Raw genomic sequence first — 13,901 nt, 5'->3', positions numbered from 1 at the left:
CTCATTCTGATCCAGCGTCTGTTTGATCTAAACTAGGTGCCTTTCAAATATTGTGCTGCACTCTTTGGAAATTAGATTAATATGGACCCTCATCCACGAAAAGTTCAGTTATATTTACAGTCTGACTTATTGTTTTAATTTTATTGCTCATTCGTTTGACCCTTTTCCAAGAAGACTCTTCAACACAAAATCAAAAAAAAGGTAGATTTCATTTCTCTAACTTTAGTATGCATTATGAAGCTGTGGGTGTTATTAAATGGAGAATAACGGAGATTAAAGGAGAATAAGATGATTGCAATTTGCAAAACATCTGCTACAGATACCTCAGGTTTTACCAAACTAGTCTTGTTTATGACAATTGAAACCTTATGACATGCATGAAATGAGTAAATTATTCTCATTGCCAGACAGGTAAACTTTCATAAGAGAGAGATAAAATGGGGAAAACATATACATATATAGGTCCAAAACTGTGAACTGAGCTCTACTACCCTAACGCTAACCACCAGGACCGGCAATGATCATGCATCCCTGCTTCTGCTATACCAGGACATTACCCAGAACCCACTCTTTCCATTAGCACACTAGCATGAATTCATTCCAGAACGTTCCTTGTGAGCCAACAGTAATCCAACAACAGTAGACGTTGACCAAGACAGGGAAGAATTTTCATGGCTCCACAAGGTGCTTCGTCATGGCTGGTGGTGCAGAAAGGGACCGCTTAATTGGCACAGCTCAAATTCAACAGCACTAATTAACGAGCTTCCACTTCTGAGTCCAGAAATCCATCCTGAGAAGTCCACCGACATCTGGCATGCTGTAGGGTTAGGGTTAGGGTTAGGGTTAGGGTTATGCTGTGGGTTAGGGTTAGGGTTAGGGTTATGCTGTGGGTTAGGGTTAGGGTTAGGGTTATGCTGTAGGGTTAGGGTTAGGCTGTAGGGTTAGGGTTAGGGTTATGCTGTAGGGTTAGGGTTAGGCTGTAGGGTTAGGGTTAGGGTTATGCTGTGTTAGGGTTAGGGTTATGCTGTGGGTTAGGGTTAGGGTTATGCTGTGGGTTAGGGTTAGGGTTAGGGTTTGGTTAGGGTTAGGGTTATGCTGTGGGGTTAGGGTTAGGGTTAGGGTTATGCTGTAGGGTTAGGGTTAGGGTTATGCCGCGGGGTTAGGGTTAGGGTTATGCTGTAGGGTTAGGGTTATGCTGTAGGGTTAGGGTTAGGGTTATGCCGCGGGGTTAGGGTTAGGGTTAGGGTTATGCTGTAGGGTTAGGGTTAGGGTTATGCTGTAGGGTTAGGGTTAGGGTTATGCTGTAGGGTTAGGGTTATGCTGTAGGGTTAGGGTTAGGGTTATGCTGTAGGGTTAGGGTTAGGGTTATGCTGTGGGTTAGGGTTAGGGTTAGGGTTATGCTGTGGGTTAGGGTTAGGGTTAGGCTGTGGGGTTAGGGTTAGGGTTATGCTGTGGGGTTAGGGTTAGGGTTATGCTGTAGGGTTAGGGTTAGGGTTATGCTGTGGGTTAGGGTTAGGGTTAGGCTGTGGGGTTAGGGTTAGGGTTAGGGTTATGCCGTGGGGTTAGGGTTAGGGTTATGCTGTAGGGTTAGGGTTAGGGTTAGGGTTATGCCGTGGGGTTAGGGTTAGGGTTATGCCGCGGGGTGGGCGCCAGACTACAGAACACAGTTTTCTCTTGAGGGATGAGAAAAGCATTAAACTATCACAGGAGCAGTTTTACATATTCTTGACAACTCTTCAACTCAAATGACCTGATCATCTGCTCATAGCCCATGTTAGCATGAGCACCGGATTCCATAGAGAAAACAGGAAGAAGGTCTGTCATGTGCTCACAGCGAGCCCCTACAGGTGAACGTGTGCTCACAGCGAGCCCCTACAGGTGAACGTGTGCTCACAGCGAGCCCCTACAGGTGAACGTGTGCTCACAGCGAGCCCCTACAGGTGAACATGTGCTCACAGCGAGCCCCTACAGGTGAACGTGTGCTCACAGCGAGCCCCTACAGGTGACCGTGTGCTCACAGCGAGCCCCTACAGGTGAACGTGTGCTCACAGCCCCCTACAGGTGAACGTGTGCTCACAGCGAGCCCCTACAGGTGAACGTTGCTCACAGCGAGCCCCTACAGGTGAACGTGTGCTCACAGCGAGCCCCTACAGGTGAACGTGTGCTCACAGCGAGCCCCTACAGGTGAACTCTGTCGTGTGAGATTATTCCAGTGCTGCTGCCACTGTAATTATCTGGAAATGAACAAAGCAGGACTTTCAGGCTGTCCGGGGTCTTTTTCACAGGGAAAACAGCCAAATTAACGGGTTCTGCTGACTATTGAGAACTCCACTGATTCAAAGTGTAAAACGGAAATCTTAAATACATTGTGCTTGTTTCTAAAATGAGTAGTCGTGCCAAAAATGTGCACTCAATTCCTGAGCAAGGGTGTTTGTGGATGTGGAATAAGCTTTACTGCACAGAATGTAATAATGGCTTTCCAAAAGAGCCGACAGCAAAATAATTGCATCCATGTTGATGACTAAATCTTTGTGTATAGGGAAGGAGAATTTATGCCCCAGACAGTTATCCAACCGCCACGCCGTGGTGGCTGTGCTATAACGAGGCTTTCTTACCACAAATGCCCCCTCCCAAGGATGAACTGCCCATGCATGTAATGGACATCTTAAAGCATAAAGCAAAGCGTCTGGCAGACAATGCATTATTAATTCATAATTTATTTTGTGCCAATCGATGCCTTTTTAAAAATTCATCAATACAGTGCAATTAAGTGCTTCTAGGGCTGAACTGTGTTTGTTCCGACCACTGCAGGAGTTTTGGAAAGTGGCGTGATGAGGGACAGACCCACAGATTTAAAAGAGCACATGCAAAGGCCCTGTCTGGGTGTGCCCTAGCCCTAACCCTAGCCCTGTCTGGGTGTGCCCTAACCCTAACCCTAACCCTGTCTGGGTGTGCCCTAGCCCTAACCCTAACCCTGTCTGGGTGTGCCCTAACCCTAACCCTAGCCCTGTCTGGGTGTGCCCTAACCCTAACCCTAGCCCTGTCTGGGTGTGCCCTAGCCCTAACCCTAACCCTGTCTGGGTGTGCCCTAACCCTAACCCTAACCCTGTCTGGGTGTGCCCTAGCCCTAACCCTAACCCTGTCTGGGTGTGCCCTAACCCTAACCCTAGCCCTGTCTGGGTGTGCCCTAACCCTAACCCTAGCCCTAACCCTAACCCTGTATCCACAGTCACAGTTTCTGCTCCATCTGCCCTCCTATGCTCTCACACTGACTCACGGCTCGCCCTACAGCCTCTTTCTGCAAGGCTGTCAGATGTTCTGCAGGTTCACTGACTCCGATCCTATTCCCAACCAAATCCCAAAATGCTCAACCCTGTAGGCTGCCCTTCTACATGACCCATATCAATGTTAACATTGACCCAGAATTCCATGAGATCCTTACAATGACACATCTGTTGCTACGTGTTTCTAAAATTATGGAATGAAAATGCTTCTTGGCTGCAAGTCATTCAAGAGATGACCACTTGAGCCTTTGTGATTCATTAGTTTCAGAGCTGTAAATAACTGACCTATGAAGAGTTTGAAGCCAGATGAAGTGAGAAATATGTTAGAAATATGTGGAAAAGAGATGCTAACGTGCAAATTTTGAATAATACTGTTACAAATGTCTTATTTGTATGAAAGATATAGATGGTGATATCAAAGATGAGCATATAGAAAACATACAGTACAGTTAGCTGCCATTGTTTAGAATCCATATTTGTTCCAGACCAAGAGAGATAGATCACTTCATGTATTCTTGGATTTAAGCACTGCTGCCGTGATTTGGGCACATCTCGTCTGCGTTGGGGTTCGGATCTGCCCGATCCAGAGCTCTGACAGATCGCCCAACTCATACCCATCCCTACTGCAGCAACACACCGCTGCACTGGAATTATTAAAGAGAGGGCAGAGGAGCACAGGCTGACACATAAAGGCTGGCTGATAAATCCACAAAGACGGAGGCAGACTTGAGGGTGGATAATAAGGTGGAGGCCAGAGATAGTTACCAGAGCAGCAGATGGATGGGCAACGCAACAGGCTGACAAAGAGCACGGCAGCCTGGATGATGGACTGAGAACAGGCTAAACGAGGCTCCACAGCACCAATCAAGCCAAATTTCCTGGGTTATATTCAATTTGTTTGTTTTCTCCGCACGTGGAATACACACCCATGAAAATATGCCTTCTATTTATTCTATTTCTTCTGCCTTTTTCATGAATTTGACTGGCAGACTACACAGAGTGGATGGGAGAAGGGTTTGCAGTTGCTGTGGCAACGGCCTGCTGTTAGAGGCTACATTCCTGGCATCTGATGGTTCTGCGTTGCAATCGATAAGAAACCCCCGCCTGCAGGGCCTGATGAGCAGGCTGGCTCTTTTTCCTTTTTTTGCAAGGCCAGTCTACAGCACGGGTAGGAATGGCGTTCCATGGAGGACGTGTCAACAGGAGGAAAAGGAGATAAAGACTAGGGGCGGAAAAGCAGTGAAAGAGGGGAGATGTGCAGATACGATATAACCTGCCGACCAGGGCTCACGAGTGAAGGAGAAAGACTAAATGTGGGCTGTCAGACGTCTTCTTCTTCATTTCAGCTATTGGTTTTAATGCCTCTATCAAAGTAAGGTATGTGCTCCATTGTCTGCTCATCTTATTGGCCATTGGCTCCTTTTAATATTTCCAGTGTTCTGTCTGAGTGCATTCAAATGTCTTCTGCCCACTGATGTGTCTTAGCTTTTCACAGAGCTAATTGGCTAAGATAGCCGCGAGCAGAATGCAGACGCTGTTGGTAATGAGGCCGTTCCAGTCAGCCTCTCGCTCTACTGAGCTATCTGTCAATGCAACAACCTGTGGCTGCTGGGACGTACTTTTCTGGGAAGAATCACCACTCTCCATTAAATCCTAACGCTTTTACCTAGTAGTCCGCTTGCTTCCCTCATTATCCTGTTGTTAGCATGTTGTCACTGGACAGACCCACCGATGAAGAGAGGTTCTTAACTGTACCTTTGTTCAAGGAGCAAACTATGAAAATGCTTGAAGAGAGCCATCGGTTTTTGTTTTCTGTCAATTTTATTCATTTTGCTATATAGGAATGGTTGCTGTTCATAGAATAAAAGCAGCTGACAAGGAATAGGTCTTCTTCTTCACAACACGAAGAAAATTATCTGAATTCTTCTGGTGGAAAATACTATATCTTCTATTTGCAAAACAGCCTGAAGTAAAAATGTATGAAATGATTCAAGAGCATATAAATGCCACAGTCATATCAGATCTAGCCAGTGAGATGCACCTTCACTGTGTGGAAAACATAATGGCTGAGCCATCAAAAGATCGTGCAATATTGCCAAGAAAAGCACAAAGTCAAAGCAAGACTAATCTAATGAGATGCTTTTGGTATTTAAAGAAGTGCTGTTGATGCCTTTAAAATGGTCTCCAGCCTTTACTTTACACAGCAGGAGTGTGGAATGCTGTCTTGAAATACAAATGTGTTGTATTAAATCATATTGTTGAACCCAGCCTCCCTAGCCCTCACTCTCAGTGTCACACTAGTATCTCTCCTGTGAATATATATAATATATAATAGATCTCTCCAGTCGCAGGTGGGCCGGCAGCAAATCCACATCGGCGTTCACTGCAACAGGCTGCACGCTAACGAGGGTCATTTCTCTGCCGACACGTCCTGACTAAACATTCCCAGTTAGCCTGCAGCCTTTCTCCCTCACACAGCCATGAAACGTCTCTTCGTTAAAGTGGTAAAGGTTAACAACGCTACAGTGATGATAATGAGGTGACAGACTGAGCACAGTTGCATTTGGAAATTTCTAAATCTTGTTCCTGTACAATGTCTTACAGAGCTTGTTCGTGATGGTGGACTGTACAGACAAGAAGTTGTGCCATGACGGAGGGCAACGTGGGTAAAAAAGACATGAGACACACAGCCCAGAACCACTGCCACCTCTTCTTGGGCGGGGCCTTGCTTCTACTCCTGCTCAACCATGTCCAGAGCTGCCCTTCCCGTTGCGACTGCTCGGGGCCCAAAGCAAGTCATTAGCTGCACCGGCAAGCGCCTGCCTGCGATTCCCGAGGCATCCCCATTGAGACACGGGTCCTGGACCTCAGCAAGAACAAACTGCGCATCATAACACCAGACAACTTCTCTTCATTTCAGCAGCTGGAAGACTTGGATCTTAGCGACAACCTCATCAGTGTAGTCGAGCCGAGTTCCTTTCGTTTCCAAGTGGCTCTGCGTGCACTCAACTTTCGCAGTAATCTGATTCAGCTAATTCTGTCGGTGTACTGTCCGGACTGACCAATCTCAGTCGCCTGGACCTGAGCCACAATCGCTGGTGGTTCTCCTGGATCACGCCTTCCAGGATCTGAGAAAGCTGACAAAGCTCGAGGTGGGTGATAACGAACTTGTTTTCATCTCTCAGCGGGCGTTCACTGGGTTACTTGGACTGCAAAGTCTGACCCTGGAACGTTCCAATCTCACCGTGGTCCCCACCGATGCGCTGGGGACATCTGCACAGCCTGGTCGAGCTGCACATGCGCACTTAAGCATTGGTTTTCTAAAGCCGTACTCATTTAAGAAGCTGTTCCTTCTTCGTCCATCTTGACATTGATACTGGCCCTTGTTAGAGACTACTGCCTCCATACTCACTACATGGCCTCAACTCTGACATCACTCTTCATAACCAACACCAACTTGACTACCTTTCCTGGTGCAGCTCTGCGCAGTCTGCCCTACCTCACACATCTTACCTGTCTTACTGCCACATCCAGTATATCCATCAGGGGGAACTAGGCAACTGCCACATTTGCTAGACCTTCGCCTTCAAGGGGCTCATCTAGTTTCTATTGAGCCCTCTGCATTTGTTGGCCTGAAATCTTTGCAACTTTTAGATGTTTCACAGAACCGACTGGACTCCTTGGAGAGGGAGGGTTTTGCCTCTCCACAGAGCCGTCGGAGGTTGTGTCTGGGTGGGAAACCCGTTGGTCTGCGACTGCCGATTGCTGTGGCTGCTCAACAGCCACAAGCCACTCTCGCTGAAGCTTTTAGATGAGCAACCTCAGTGCAGCGCACCCGAGCACCTCGTGGGGAAGACTCTTCGTGACCTCAAGGAGCCTTTGGTGTCTAGGTACATGACCTGCACAAAGCCACACATAGGACCCAATACAACACAATCGCTGATGACGGATGAAGGACAGCCCGCCCACCTGAGCTGCATGGCCGAGGGAGCACCCCGTCCATCAGTGTTCTGGATCACACCTCATAGACGTCACATCACAGCAAAGAGCAGTGGCAGGGTAGAAGTCCAACCGGATGGCACCCTGGAAATCAAAACAGCAGAGCTGCATGACAGCGGGGTGTACTATTGCATTGCTAGCAACCCTGCTGGCAATGCAAGCCTGTCAGCTTCGTTAGCTGTTAAGAGCTCAGGCATTGCAGACAGAGCTCACTATACCAATAGGAGCTCAAATTACCTGACAGACTCCAACAGCACAAGGGGGAACGGGACTGTACTGTACAACATGACAGTTCCTATTGATATTAAGACCATCATCATATCTACAGCCATGGGCTGCCTGTCCTTTTAGGTGTGGTCATCTTCTGCTTCCTGCTTCTTTTTGCCTGGAGTAGAGGAAAAGGACGTCACAAAAACAACTTTGACATCGAATACGTCCCTCGTAAGTCTAACGGCACCGTAGCGGAGGTGACGGAAACAAGCGGCCCAAGACGGGTCAACATGAAAATGATCTGAAGACAGTGCAGATTGGTGCAAACATTACAACAAAATATCCACATATCAGCAAAAACACACACACACACAACAGATTTTCTATGACAAAGTGGATTTGTGACAAACGAAAGTGATGTACTATTATAGTGGGTGTCAATATGACAGTGGTCTATGATACAGTGGGCAATGTGAATATTAAAGTGAAGTCGTGAACATGTCTATATGAAATGATGTTCTCATACAGTACACCGATATAACACTATAATCAACATATCAGTATGAGAGTGAAATAGGCCAGTGTTTCATGGTGGGATGAATGACACTTGTGTCAACTGCCGAGACATGGATGTGATGGAGGGAGTTGTTGGGAGGGGGCGCGACATCCGAGAGGGGCGAGAGCCATTTAACACGTCAGTAAGCTGCTGTATGGATGCTACCTTCATGAGAGTGTGTGTGTGCGTGTGTGTGAGCGCATTGGTGTACGCATGTTGCATTTGTGCAATCCTTTGTGCATGTGCACGCACTGCCTTTCTTCTTGGACGGATTGATTCATGTAACTGATTTGAAAGTATCCCTACAGTCCCCAACAGAATAGTCGCACTGCAATAGAACAAATGACCATCAGGAGGGCTACATTTCACTAATCTTTACACTTTCAAACCACATCCTTGTTTCACTGCTGTGACCTCAGGTGGGAATTTGTTACAGAGAGAAAGTTTAGCTCGCACAGCCGCGGCACTGTTGTCCGGCAACGCTCGTCTTGAGAAATAGCACCGGTGGGTAAAGGTGGTTCTGGTTAGCTCTGGTTAGGGTTCTGTCGAGATGGCATGTTAAACCCATCCCATAGTGCAACAAATCATTGGCAGATTTCCCTGTCAGACAAATCCCGGGATGTGATATGAAAGAGTGGATAGCCAGACATAGTGCCAAAGGCTGAGCAGCCTGTGCACCGTTTGGGAGCAAAGCAGCTTTGACTTTTGCAGATTTATGAGTTGAATTTCTCGTCCTCTCATTTTTCTTGATCACCTTTTAAACCTTGTGTGTCTGGATCGTTCTCCAAAGCACTGGATATTTAATCGATGGCAGTTAAAGTTGTGGTGAAATATTGTATTATTTGTTTCTTTATTAAAATATTTACTTGAAACTGTTTTAAATGTTTGGGGGGGGCAGTAAAACAAGGGCAACTCTTTGTGATGCAGGAACGTTGGGTGTTAACTTGTGTGATCTTGTTGTGATAAAATGTTCAAGGTTGTAAAAGTGTTTTCATAATACAAATTTATTGGTATATTTTCAAAAATGAAATAAACATTACCTATACCCCTGAAATTGGAGTTCATTTGGTTTTAGTCCCGTTTTGAAAAGCTCCAAATGAACTTTGTCTGATTTGCATCTCACACAGCTTCTTTGTTCCCAGTCTTCATTGAATAGTTCTGCTTCGTAATCTGCCTCATTTCTTCTGCACTTGTGACAAAACAATGCAGATGGTTCCCTTCCTGGCCCGCGGCTCCCCGCCTGGACCGCGGTTCCTCTCACAGGTCTAGGTTACTGCTCAGTTTCTGAGCTGACACCCAGCAACACGAGGAACCCTGCAGTCACCTGTGTCTACATTTACAGAAGAAATGCTCAGTAGCCCTTTTCTTCACTGACTATCTGATAAAAGAAAATGCAAATTTGAAATGTTGCTATGTGTTAATGGTGAAATGGTCTTTTGTGTCGTTTTGTATGCAAGGATTGGGGTTAGGGTTGGTGCACCATCGATGTCGTTTGTGGACGGACATCCTGCAACATGACGCTTATGGATGATTCATGGTCTTTTATGTTGTTCAGAAGGTATTAGTTCCATCAGGGGGAAAAGATCCAACTAACACTGGGCTGATGGGCTCCTTCCCAGTGGAAACTCAGCATCCAGGTTTGGTGGCACTGAAGAAGGCATTAATGCTCAGGACCTTGTAGCTTGGCATGAATCATGTCTCCCATCATTAAAGATGTTCACAAGGCATCTGTCAGAACAGACCCAGCCTCATCAAAGAGAAGCAAAGTGAAACTGGGCTGGCTGCTCCGCTCAGCTAATGGAGTCTGTAGGATGAGCCATGATATGTGGAGATCTCCGACACTTCTGATGGACATGAAAAGACATTTTCTGTTAAGGTTGCATGAGATCCTCCTTTTTCAAGTGCTCCTTACAGTAAGGTTGCCCGACAGGAGTTCAACAAGAGTCAAACAACAGTTTAGAGGAGCTCTGCCCACACATCCTCATGCGGTGGCACGACTGGGCCAAACCTGGACAGATGACAGTCTTGATCATGATCATCTTACTGCCTGGCTACTCCTGACGCTGCTCCCTCTATGGTGCATGCCCTCATGTCACCTGGATCAATCTAAAATATTTGGCATCCACCGTAGCGGCTCTCCATTTGTCCCAGGTCTCACTGGTGATGCACCAACAATAATGAAAGGTCAGTCAGGAACCGAGCCGCACAGCCGGTAGGTCCAGCCCACACAAGACCCACCCAGTGGAGAGCTTGGCAGCCTTGAACAAACAAGTACTTCCTTCTTGGGGGGCATTATGGGCACCTGAGCACATTTATCGTCCTGATTAAAACTGCCAGAGATGAAATGCAGCATCGCTCCAAACAAAGGTGGGAAGGAAAAGTTGGATTTCTAAACATCTCCAAGGGACAGTGAGTGTTCACAAAGCACAGAGCTGACACAAAAGGTCAGCCATATTTCAAGTCATCAATAAAACACAGCCAAGAAACGGTGGCGCTCGTGTTGAGAGGAAAGAGGGCAGGATAATGGATGTCAGAAGCTCTGGCACTTTTTCTTCAAATAATAAGTGATGATGTCGTCTAGAGTGGCATGGATGTGTTCGGAGTCATCCCGAGTGTCTCCCTCCCCTTCTGTTTCCTTCCAGGCTGGGCGGGGCTGCTTCCAGCTTCACGCCCATCTTGAGATCGACACACCTGGGACTCGTCTCCAGTTCATCATCCACACCTGCCTCCTGCTTTAACAGCCCGCTCCACCTTGCAGCCTGGTGCAGCCTGGCTCCTGAACATGTGCACACACACGTTTCTTGATTCCCGTTTTGAGGTCTGAACCGATTGTCAGTTTGTCAGCTGATTTTAGTTCCGGATTGTTAAACATGGCTTCATAATCCTCTGACACAAGATTTTAAGATTTCAGAAAATGAAGAAAAACAAAGTGTGGCTCAATTTGTGTATCGCACATAGAAAATGAGCATGTAAGCTTTTTTTCCTTATTATTTCTGGATAATGTATAGAAGTATTCTCCCCTGACTAAATTATTTTTTTTTAATTCCGATTGTCTCTTTAAATTCTTTTTGGTAAAGATGTGTTTTCTTTTTCCTAATGAAACAGCACCATCAGCTCCATTTAACCTCCTTCTGGCCAAACGTGTGCACGGCCCAATTAAGACGCAGCTTGTGGCAAGTGTCAGCAGAAGGTGCGATATGAAAGATGAGCACAATAAAAGAAAGTCCTCTCCCAGTGCTGCACAGGCAACCCCCCCAGGCATTGAACCCACCCATTGTTCACCCCCACGGTGCACTCTTCTCATTTTACAGCCTTCTCCACAGCGTTGGAGCAGCGAGGAACGGAGGAACGGAGGAAGACCCCCCAGTACAGATGTGTGTATAAAAAAGTACCCTGGAGGCCACCAGCATGAATGTTCTGAACATTCCAGTCAGGGAGGGATTATCCTTTGGGCTTCACTGGCAACAGGTGGAGCTTCACAGAGGGAAGCTGGTTCATGGTGAAGGATGAAAGATGTCAGGAAACATGTCAGTGGATCTCATCACTGTTGTTCTAGCTGGCCATGAATTATGATGGCCACAGATGAATTATGATGAGTGATTAATGTTGCAGCGACGGCGCTGCCCCATTTCCTCCCACAGACACTAAATCACAGAGGAAGGAATGCTGGGCGTTGATTCATTCAGACATTAATCCTCCATACAATAAGCATTGCAGTCAGCATTAAATAGGCATTGTTCAAATTCACTGATTCACTGGTGTCTACTGCAATGAGTCAACATTTAATTCTGGGTCCAGGGAGGGGCTCCCCCTTTATAGCTGCATGCAAAAAAAACTGTGAATTTCTCTCTGTGGAGACCTTCACAGCCAAACATGCCTAAAGTCCTGACTCTCAGCCCAACACCAACCTAAAACCAGTTCTATCCCAAACCTTCAAACCATCCATCTTTACCCTTAAACAGTCATTTAGAATTGTGTAGGACAAAGCAAAATGACCCCCGCCTCACAAAAACGTACATACACACACACACACACACACACACACACACACTCTTGGCACCCAGAGTGGAGACGTCCAATTACTATGAGACTGGAAGGTGGGAGATAAACACACGAGATCGTCAGTGATTAAAGTTTCATTTGCTTTTTTTTCCCCTCAACCTGAAATCCTAAACTCTGAAATCCACATGTAGATAACAGATCTGTTATCAGAGTGTTAAATCTGTATTTAAACTTGCAAAACTTATGAAAGTGGCTTTGGTACCCGCGCTCATGGATCTGGGAATCTGAGGTCCCACCTGAGGCTGAATCTCCATGTGGGCACATTGTGATGTGCAAGTGTGGACCACAACCAGGAGATTTACAGGTGAGCAGTTAGCTTAGAAGCATTTCTGAAGATAGGATCATGGCGCCTGCCCTGTTTGTGGCACATATACGATAGCAGAATGGCTGGCACGACTCTCGTCAGGCATCGTTTAATTGCGTACACTCACTGCGTAGGTTTGGCATCATTCTGAAGGAATTAAAAAGGAGTATGGTCATTCATACGGTAGTGTTGCATAATCTTAGTATCAAAGAGGCTAACAGTAGTGTTCCGTTTTCCCCACGGAAAGGGTAACTTGGTGTCCAAACTATAAGGATATTACTCTATTCAATTTTTTCCCACTTTTTGTTTTTATTTCCAAAGTGCAGTGAGCAGGTAATAAACCTGAAATCAGGAAATCAAGGTTTCACTCATGTGCATTATAAGCACAACTTTCCAGCAGTTACATACACATTGCAATATTAAACAGCATTACACCAGATGTTTTAAAATACGACTAATTCATTTTGTATCCTGATCGGGCATAAAAGTTAAATAGCATGATGTCAGTGAACAAATGCATTTTAAATACTTCACACATATTATGCATCATATTCAAATATCAAACATCAAATATCAGCAGCAAATGAAATCTTGAAACACATTAATAACATTCAAAGTAGCAAATCCCAAGCATTTATGTACGTCTGAAAGGCAAATGTGATATAGCCCAGCAGCCCCAATAGCCTCTGTCTCTCCAGAGGAAACACAGCTGGACTACAGCTCCCAGAAACCACTGGGCAAACCAGGAAGTGGACATCCTTGCTACAAGCTGGTCAAACAATCAAACATTCCAAAGCAAGGGAAAAAGCAACCTGAACAAACATTTAAAGCTTCAGAAAGACGGTCAAACACCAAATCCATCTCCATTAACAGCATCACAATATCAATAATTAAGTTTAGGAGCATAGAGACAGTGAGAGTGACACAAGTATACCAAACAAACCCAAGACTTATCCAGAACTTATCATTAGCTTTACCAAGTAGACCCAACAGCACAGCAGGAGCCACCATGACAGCAGATGACAAAGCCAGCAGAAAGTAAGAAACCCAATAAAACTCACCCAGCAGCCGGACACCAGGTGAGAATGTGGACAGGTAGCAACTGAAATCTCCCGCTCCCTTTAACCAGTCAGAAGGGTCACATGGGCACAAAGTGCAGATGCTACTTAAAGTGAGCTCATTCAACTAGCCTAGCGACCAGGTAGGTCTTGGCTTTTTAGTCAATGAAACCATTTTATCCCTTAGACAGAAATAATTAAAGAGAAATTAAAGAAGAATTAAAGAAAATTAAAGATGAAATAGGAGAATTCCACAAAACACAACAAGTAGAATTTGTCTGAGTTTAATCAAAGATTAACTGGTGAGCACCGTTGTGGGCTAACAAAGATCGCTCTGGAAAAAACAGACCAAGGTTGCCACTTAATGGTGTCTGAAAGCACAATGGTGATGAGGGCAACAAGGGCTAAATGAACCCCTAAAGAACAAT

The 13,901-nt window shown here is 45.8% G+C and overlaps 1 protein-coding gene and 1 pseudogene across 1 annotated transcript in view; both read left to right on the top strand.

Moving 5' to 3' along the window:
* Window positions 1-13,901, top strand: part of LOC101079637 (transmembrane protein KIAA1109 homolog) — a 235,245-nt gene that overhangs the window by 137,599 nt on the left and 83,745 nt on the right.
* On the top strand, window positions 3,970-7,941 carry LOC101078957 (leucine-rich repeat and immunoglobulin-like domain-containing nogo receptor-interacting protein 2; annotated as a pseudogene).

This window comes from Takifugu rubripes, chromosome 2 (genome assembly GCF_901000725.2).
Source record: "Takifugu rubripes chromosome 2, fTakRub1.2, whole genome shotgun sequence".
NCBI classification, from domain to species: Eukaryota; Metazoa; Chordata; class Actinopteri; order Tetraodontiformes; family Tetraodontidae; genus Takifugu; species Takifugu rubripes.
The sequence above is the reverse complement of the archived record's forward strand: the minus strand, read 5'-3'. Positions and strand labels throughout refer to the sequence as shown.